Source organism: Lates calcarifer, linkage group LG13 (genome assembly GCF_001640805.2).
Source record: "Lates calcarifer isolate ASB-BC8 linkage group LG13, TLL_Latcal_v3, whole genome shotgun sequence".
Classification (NCBI taxonomy): domain Eukaryota; kingdom Metazoa; phylum Chordata; class Actinopteri; family Centropomidae; genus Lates; species Lates calcarifer.
In genome coordinates, this window is record NC_066845.1 from 21943936 (window position 1) to 21953159 (window position 9224).

A 9224-nucleotide genomic window follows, 5' to 3' on the forward strand; every position below is an offset into this window, starting at 1 on the left:
AATGTCAAATTCTCACAATAAACTGCATCCACAACTTTGACTCACATTTGGCCTGTAAGTGTGACTGTTTTCTCAGAACTCACATGAAACGCTTTATTTTTCTAAGAATGTAAAAACACTGTGCCACCTTTACCCAGAGATATTAAAATCCAATCGAGGAAAACAACGCGAGACAATCAACCTGCAGAAATGAACTGAAACTGCAACTTCATACAATTCTATAATTGTTTTATTATATGATTTATTTAAAACTTTGTGTAAATGGGTTTTAAAAATCGTTTTGGCATCCTGAGTGTTTATTTTACATTTATGTATCCTCGATTCTATTTGTTAAAAATGTGTATATTTCCTAGAAAGAGCTTCATATTTTGAATTCCAGTCAGTGATTTGATGTCATTTGAAGCCAGCGGCTCCCTGTATTTCCACCTCAGACAGAGAAAGCAGTTTGATTCAGCAGCGGGAGCTGCAAAGTGAAGCTGAACAGATCCGGGATCCGCTCATTCTAATTAGCTCTCTGCTCTTAATTGGGAGGGGAAAGTGGACTTCGTCATCAGAGAACGTGTTTGAGGACCGGAGGAAAGGTTTGATCTTTCACAAAAGACGGTAGTTGCGGCGGTGTGGGAGAAAATTACATGTTAACACATCACCACTCTGCTTTTGTTGTTTGAAACTGAAGTCGGTCCAGTTTGTGAAATGATTAAGAAAGAAATCCATCCGGCCAATCACCCCCCTCTTTCTTTCTATATTTTTAAATATAAAAACAATATCTCAGTAGCAGATTTATTCGCTAAAACAAAATCAGAAATTACGTTTTTGAATATTTCTAATTCCTTTCCATTTCCTTGCTTTTCCCAGAAATACCTGTCTCCCCCCTCCCACGCATAACAGTCCCTGTTTAGGCTATTGTGAAATTTTATTGCACAAATATGATGTTAAGCTCCGAAATCCTTATGCAAATCACCCCTCCTGTAATACCCTTAATTGAATACATGCATATTTATCATCTGCGTTTTCTGCTATAAGGCTGGGTTTATACATTAAACATAGCGACAGCGGGCATGTCTGCGGGCGTGTATGAAATATGATATTAGGCGGTAATGTAAGATTAAGGAAAACATATCAGTTTGTATCTATTTGTATCAAATGCTGGCTTGTTTCTCTGGTTTGATTTAAGTCACTTGTCAGAATAAAAAAACGCGTTTACACAGAATTTTAGAGATGATTCATGCAAATGTAGGCCGAGGTCTGGATTATATGTTGGAATATTCTCAGTAATGTGTGTTCACAGAATTCTTTGCAAAGGAGGAGAAAAGTCACAATATGATAATTAACAACAGTATCAAGCGTGTTACGGCAGAGTGCGGGGTGCTGGTTAAAACAGACCAATATTGAATTCATCTATGTTACATTTATTTAAAAAGGTAAAACTGAATTAATTACAGTTCACCCAGCACACACTGCTCCTCTCTCTCTCTCTCTCTCTCTCTCTCTCTCTCTCTCTCTCTCTCTCTCTCACACACACACACACACACACACACATTTTTCTATTTATTTTTTTATATGGGGCAGCAGCACTGGGAGATAAAAACATGAGAATCATGAGACAAACTATCACCAACATAGTTGCCAGCTGATTGTCATGTCATGTCATGGAAGCATTATTTATGTTTTAAGCACAAACTTTCCATCAATTTGTTGATACTCACTGTGATATATATGAGAAAAAAACACACCTCACTCAGATTTTCAACATTAAAAGTTGAATAGCTGAATAAAAGGGTTAATCCCACAATCCTCTGTTCAGTGCTGAACCGATGTCAGACTGAAACAATTGATCCCAGGTTCTGTTTCAAAGCATTAGTGCCTCAATCATTTTAAAAAAACACTAATGATGAAATTAGAGGCAATGAATTCTGTATGGGCCCATTCTCCAGCAAATTATTCTGAATATACAGTATGTTGTTGTTGTAACTAAAATTCTAACGTTTGTCTCTGAGATTTGGTTGAAAAGATTTGGTATCACTATTCTATTTTGTAAATGTTACAGAGGGGTTCATATCAGGTTTGAACCATATGATAGTATATACATTAACACACTATACATTTATCTACTGCCAGAGACTGTGTCACACAGTTTACAATCCTAACTCTAACCAGAGATCGGTGACTATCATGTTATCATTTCTGGCTGTGTAGGCCATTGTGTGTAATGCTGGAAAACAATGAGCAGGACTGTTTCATTTCATGACAGTATTTGATTTTGATATAGTTTTTGCATAAACATGATAAAGTGTTTTATTTTTTCAGGTATTTTTTAAATCAGTCATCATGATACAGTACATGATGATATTATATTCAGGGCTGTAACCAAAACTTTGGGAGTACTCGGTTACTGAATCTGAAAGTCCCTCTGGCACCTGCCCATCACTTATATTTGTCTGCTAGCCTAAAACAGCTGCTTCAAAATATATTGAGTTTATAATGACTGAAATCAGTATTGCACATATTGTAGAAATTAGACTTCCTTCAGGTTGCTAAAGAGATACTAAGGACATGCTCTCAATGTCCTGAATGGTATAGTAAATGTATTTACTATCTAAAATTGCATGAATTAAGATGAGTGTTTTATCCATATCAGTCACCGATGGTTCAAATGATGTGACCAATATTTCTCAAATATTAATGCCTGTTAATAAAAGAAGTCACATTTTCACAGTTTCAGTGCTTCTTCCAAAAATGTCTCTCTGCTCAAGGTGTAAAAAGTCAGAAATAACAGCTTGAGGACACTAACACTCAGACTTATGAGACTGTTTATGTCAGCCTTTTCCGAGAGAACAACTGAATGTATAATGGAGACAAAATAAAAGTCAAATATGACCTGATATCAGGCTCATGTTACTGTAAAACTGTTGTTTAATTGGGTAAATGCTACAAGTTTAGAGTGCACATATCCCAATAAACACTATTGAACTAAAAACTAACAGTGTGAGCAGCTAACTTAAACACTTTGTTGAAAGCATATGCCCTTGTGTGTGTATGCGTGTTAGGGGGTGGTGTAGCTGCTTGTCGACGACTAAGATGCTGATGCAGCTCCACTGATTACTCCTTGTCCCATAATGATTTCCAAACGGGGCAGCCATCAATAACACAAATCTGCATTTCTCAGAAAAACATCACTCTCGTCAGGCTGCTGGCATCTTTTTGATCTCTTCCTGTTTTTAATTGTATTCAACATAAAGGTAGAGGGGAGGCGTCGGGTGCATGGCTTTAATGGGATGCTGCTGTGGAAGTGGGGAGTGGGTTACATGCTCTCTGAGGAGAGCTCGGCTGTAATTAAGAAAGGGAACAAAGCAGAGGAGACTAAAAACACATGAAAAGGAGAAAGCGGATCACCTAATCACTGTACGTGCACCATCCATGCTGTCGTACACATACTCTCATACGCTCAGTTTTAATGCAAGGAAGAATCACAAGCATAAACACAGAGCGCTTCAGATAGCACACCTGAGCCTCTGTGGTGTCAGTCTCACCCACAGAGAGCATGTGAGGAGTGCTGTTCTCTTCTGGGAGTACACTGTGTGTGCATCAATTTAATGGAACCATCACATTCATCCTAATCTAAACAAATGCCATTTTAGACTCTCTGTCTACATGTTTTGCCCTTGAAAACACTAGTGTGACTTAATAATGATAATAATAATAATAACTCATGCAGTTCACTTACTTGTTCCACAGCTTTCAATTACATCTCATGGTCTTCCACAGCTTGTAAATTGACCTTAGGATAAAATCTTAAGTATCCTAAACACTGAGCTTATTATTGATTATAATTTGGCCCTAACCTTGGGAAACTGTTCTCAAATCTTATTGGTTAAACAGCTAACCATTAACTACGGTCATTTCCCGATACACACACACACACACATACACACACACACAAGCATTTTTTAAAAACTTCTTTTTACATTAAGAGGTTGGAGAGTTTCCTCAGTGTATGATGAAACATCAAATTGTTAAGTTTATCAGAAAAAATTAAGATAGAGAACCTGGTTTTCTTTGGACAACAGCACATGCTCTTTTTGTTTGTTTTCATGTGAAATACTGTAGAGTTTCACCTTTTCAGGATTCTAAAATTGGTAAAGTTGAAAAGGGAAAGGGAAGAGCCGTTGTGTTATACAACTGTATCCAGATTTGACATTGCAAATGTTTTTCTGTCCAGCCAGGCAATCTCCTGATTCCTTGCAGGAAGCAACTTGGAGAACATGAGAAGAGGAAGAGATGGAGTGAATGAGATAAAGGAAAAATGGGACACTTGCCTCTGATGTTGCATCCATCTACCCAACTGTTAAAAAACTAATGAATGATTAGAAAGAAAATATTTTTTCTAACTTATATTTTACTTTGAAAGGACAAATGACAGAGAAACATCAGATACGAGCAATAAACTTTGTACAAAGTTTGTACAAAGTTCCTCAGTTTGATTTTATGTGTTTAGGTTGCTATTGTGTTTCATCTGCAAAAGCTTCACAGAATAAGACCTCTGAAGCTATTTCATTCATGTCTCAAAGAGTTGGGAGGGCTGGTGAGAAGGCAGCACTGAAATCCTCTTCTGGTCCACACTGAAAGTCGAAGATTGGGGAAGGAAATGGGAAGTATTTTAAAGTTAGCCCGAAACCTCACTAACTGCAGGGAAGAGATGTCACAGTATCATATTATTTGATTGACATATGATTTCCCTGAAGCACTGTGGAAAAACACCAATGACTGAAAGGATCCAAAAATACACAGCAGACAGTGATGTAGAGGAAGACCCAACAGGAATACACTGTAATGAGCCGTCCAAAATTACAGGTAGTCACAGTAATGGCAGGAGGAGAGTGCAGTGAATGTAGGAGGGAAGCAGTGAACAACACAGCCGCTCTGAGTTAAACTGCCTTGATGCTTCTTTATTCTCCACCTTCCAGCACAACATACTCCAGGATTCACTGCTTACACTGAGGCAGCATATGTTCATACTGGCATGTTGTTGGAAAAAACAGCAAAAGGCATGGTGTTCCAGATTTGGCATAGATGTAATATGCTGGAAATGATTCTTTTTATGGTTATACACCAGATGTGTACAAAAGATGCAATGTATTAATAATTAGAAAGACTCTGAAATTATATTTAGAAAACAAAATGTTCAAGATTATTTGCAAATCTTGGAGATTTTACGGACATTTGGACAAATCTGGGGCAAAAGACTGTAAAATACAGTATATTACTTATTATTGTAACTGGCTGTACAACCAAATGTCCAAATGTCCATTATAAAGATGGCCTACATTAAAAGAGACAGTTGTTAGCATTTAATAAGTTAGCATTTGTTAGTATTTGTGTCTTTGAGTTTTCATTTAGGGCTGAAACATGTGGGTCACAGGTCAACAAAGTGAAAAGTCAACAGCAATTGGCAACCAAATGATGACTGATGAATTTTTGAGTGACAGCATACTCTATTCTGTGAAACAAGTAATATCGTGTTTGCTTTTGCCTGATGTGTTTTACAACTAACACAAATTTGGGTGTATTATTCAGCAGATTTGTAAAATGATATGTACAGTTGCTTCAGAAAGTACACAGACCTCTTCACTATTTACACACTCAACTGTGCTGTAGATTTAATTCTTAATAAAATTAATAACCCATAACGACAGACTGAAAACTGTCATAATCAATTTTATTTGCAAATTTATAAAAATAAAAAAAAAGTTTTCAAAGCCTGGCTAGAGTCCACCTGTAACAGACTGAATTGATTGGACATAGTTTAGAAGTGGGTACAAGGTCTCAGAAGTCACACTGCACGTCAGGACATAAACCATGAGGTCCAAGGTACTGAAGAAGTCTGTATAATAGTGACTGGGTTGCAGTTTCTTTACTTTACACTTAAAGTACATAAAATTATGTCTGAAATGATCAAAAGCAACTGAACAGAAGAAAATATCTTCAAAGACAACAGATGTCAGGGTTGGAGTTCAAAATGGACAAAGAAGAGAAAAACAGGAGGGAGGTTTATTCCATTAGAGAGGTTTTTTTCAGTCTGAGGGGACAGTACTGTACATCATACAGAAAGGTGCTTCAACTGGATCTGACCGACCTCACATACACATCTGATCGCTATTGTACTATGACTCTTAATAGTATGTCAAGGTGTTAGACCATGGGAGGTAATATTAGGTGTTGTAATAAGAAAAAACCCTTACTCCTCAAAATGTGTCAGAAACACAGAAATCTTTTCATTCTGGTAAAAGGATTTTTTAATCCGTAAAACTGACAAGATTAGGAGGTTTTTCCTTGACCACCATTGTATGCTGGATGGAGGTAATCAATAATTAGCATCATCCATTTATCTTCTTTCTCATTGAAAAGTTGTGGTTCTGTTTTTCTCCTGGTTTTGTGTAGCACCGTGCTCCCACCCCAGCCCCTGTCAATCAGCCCCAGACTGCGAGGATTACAAAAGAAGCTCATTCTGCCACAGGAGCCCCTCTTTAGAGAGCAATTCTAAAACTTACATGCTTCTTATTTGTTGGGTCAAAGGTTAAATTGCTGACCCTCCCCTCCATTCCTCCCTCTCACTCTCCCCACCATGGACAAGCTGTACCCAGAGTCTTATATTTACATGGATTAGAGTCCTTTCACGCTGAAGAAAAGAGCTGGTTCACAGTCAAAGCCTGAGGAGCAGTCCATGCTGCCCGAGTGGCCACATTATTCACTGGCAGACAATGACCATATTGTAGTTATGTGGAAAAGGAGGGGGCAGGAGGAAAGAGAAATCCCCCCTTTGCCATGGCAAAGTCCTACACTTGTGCCACAGAGAGGGGAGGGCCGAGCCCCATCCGCTTTTTCAAGCAGAGCAAACAAAGCCTGCCTACTGTGAACAAGATGAAGATGTCAAAAGCTTTTAGGCAGGGGGGTGAGATGGGGTTTAGGGGATAAACCAACAAAACAAGTGAAAAGGTCTTTTCTCAAATGGATAAATCCTACTAAGTCTACATTTCCACATCAGCTTTACTCTCTCCTTTAACATCTTCTCTCCTCCCCCCTCAATAACCTTTCCAAATCAAACCATATAGAAAAACAACAAGGAAGTTTCACTTTTAAGGAAGAGCAGAAGTTAACATAGCTGCTTCTTGATTTTGAATAATATTGATAAGGAAATTCATGAGATTACATCTGAAATACGTTTGTGAAATTCAGCCCATGTACTGCAGTATTTTACAACAAGCACCCAACAAACTGCAACTATAAAAAGTGGCCAAACTGCAAAATAGAAAAAGAATAGAAAAATAGAAAAAAAAGAGTGCATCAGTTTTTCATGAAAAATAATATTTAAAGATTTTGAGACCATCTCAAACTGATATCAGAATCACATGCTCCTGACTGCATTAATGCACATTTGAATCTCTATAGAGTTAGAATTTCCTTGGTGCACAATAGAAACTAAAATCACTTCTCTGGGTTCTTCTGGCTGTATTAGTGCCAGATTTCCTAGCTTGAAGTATATAAGGACCTGCAGATATTTCTCCCCAACATGCTCCTATGGCAGTGTGATGTCTCAGAGGACAGAAGCCTGAGGCACTTTGGAGTGAATGACATAAAGAGGCCTGGTATACAGCCACAGCCAATTCACATGCAAATACCCAGCATTGCACTGACTCTGATTAACTCCCTGTGAGTTCATAGTTTCCCTGTTAACAAAGATTTAGCTGCTTTTGAGTGAAGCGGTACATTAAGTGGGGAGAGAGAACTGGTGGCGAACCTTACAGTAAAGCCCCCCCCGGGACACAATGCAAACTCCGTCTTGTCGGCCTAATCCGCCTCGCAGATGCAGGACAGAGCCAGCGCTGGTACAAGGAACAAGAAAAAGGAGACAAAAGAAAGCAGTGCTCTTGTTTCTCATTCCATCCCAGCAGCAAAAGTCCTCCAAAACCCCATGACTGAACTGAGTGAATGACTTGAGATTGAGCCAGTCAAGAGCTGTGTGCCCAATGGACCCTATGAATAAGAATGGGTCATGCTGCTCTGTAGCACACCCTGCATTTGCTTTTCAGCAATGACCATACAGTACTGCAGTCTCATAGACAGTATGTTGACTAAAAAATCAGCCTGATCAAGTGAAAGTTTATGAAACAAGCACAGTGTCTTTAAATTCCAAACATTATTCACAAAAAGTCAGATGCACATGACCAACATGACAAACTAGAAACAGGGAATCATTTGCCATTTAAAAAGTCTAGTGGAACTAAGTGGGGGAAGCCAGTTTGGATGTGGAAATAATAAGCTGTAACTAACTTAAGAAAGCAGTGTGTTTGGATTTAAGTCACTGTAATATGTGGTTTATGTATTATTTTTCCTGTAAATAAACAAACATACTGTACATTGTATCAGCTTAACCAAACTGCAGCAGCAAAGTCCTCAGACAGCAGGAATCAGAAGTAATATCCACAGGCTAACAAGCTATTACACTAACAGTCTACTCTCTGACTCTGCTTCCAAGCGGCCTCTTAGACATTCTTTGGTGCATGGGCTGCAGTTTGCCATGTAAGGGAAGTGCAAAGGGCAGCGAATCTGTACGAGAGCTGGTACAAGCAGCAGCTGACTTGAGTGGAGTATGCTGGTTTATAGTACTGAATGGTTTCACTCTCACTCTGTGTGTGTCAGTCAGTCACCACCTGCACTGGTCAAAGCAAGTGAAATGTTGTCACACTGTACTAAAGTGAGTTTTTAATATTATTATATTTGACTTGCCAAATAAATAAATTTACAACATATCCTCATTACAGAAAAAGAAAATGTAGTTCAGTCACGATTACATTTTCCAACAAACCTATCTGCTATTGCAAATTACTTGTATATAAACAGGTACAGGTTTGCATGTGGGGTCAACATACATATTAGGCAACATGATTGTTGTCAAACAAACAATGGCAAAAAGATTAGTAGGGTTTGTCACTGCTGCCACTTTTTATGTCATGATCTAAATATAGCAACCTTCAGCACAATTCATTCTACAGCTGTATGTGTCAGCTTAAAATTGAGTATATGAGAAGTGAGGAAGGTTTTTAGGCAGGCTTGATTGACTGACAGGCATCTCTGCCACTCACAACCTGGTTGCTGTCTGTTCATGCCCCAGCAGCTCTTCACAGGCTGCTAACATGCAGCCAAAAGTTCGATTTTTTGGCAGCCAA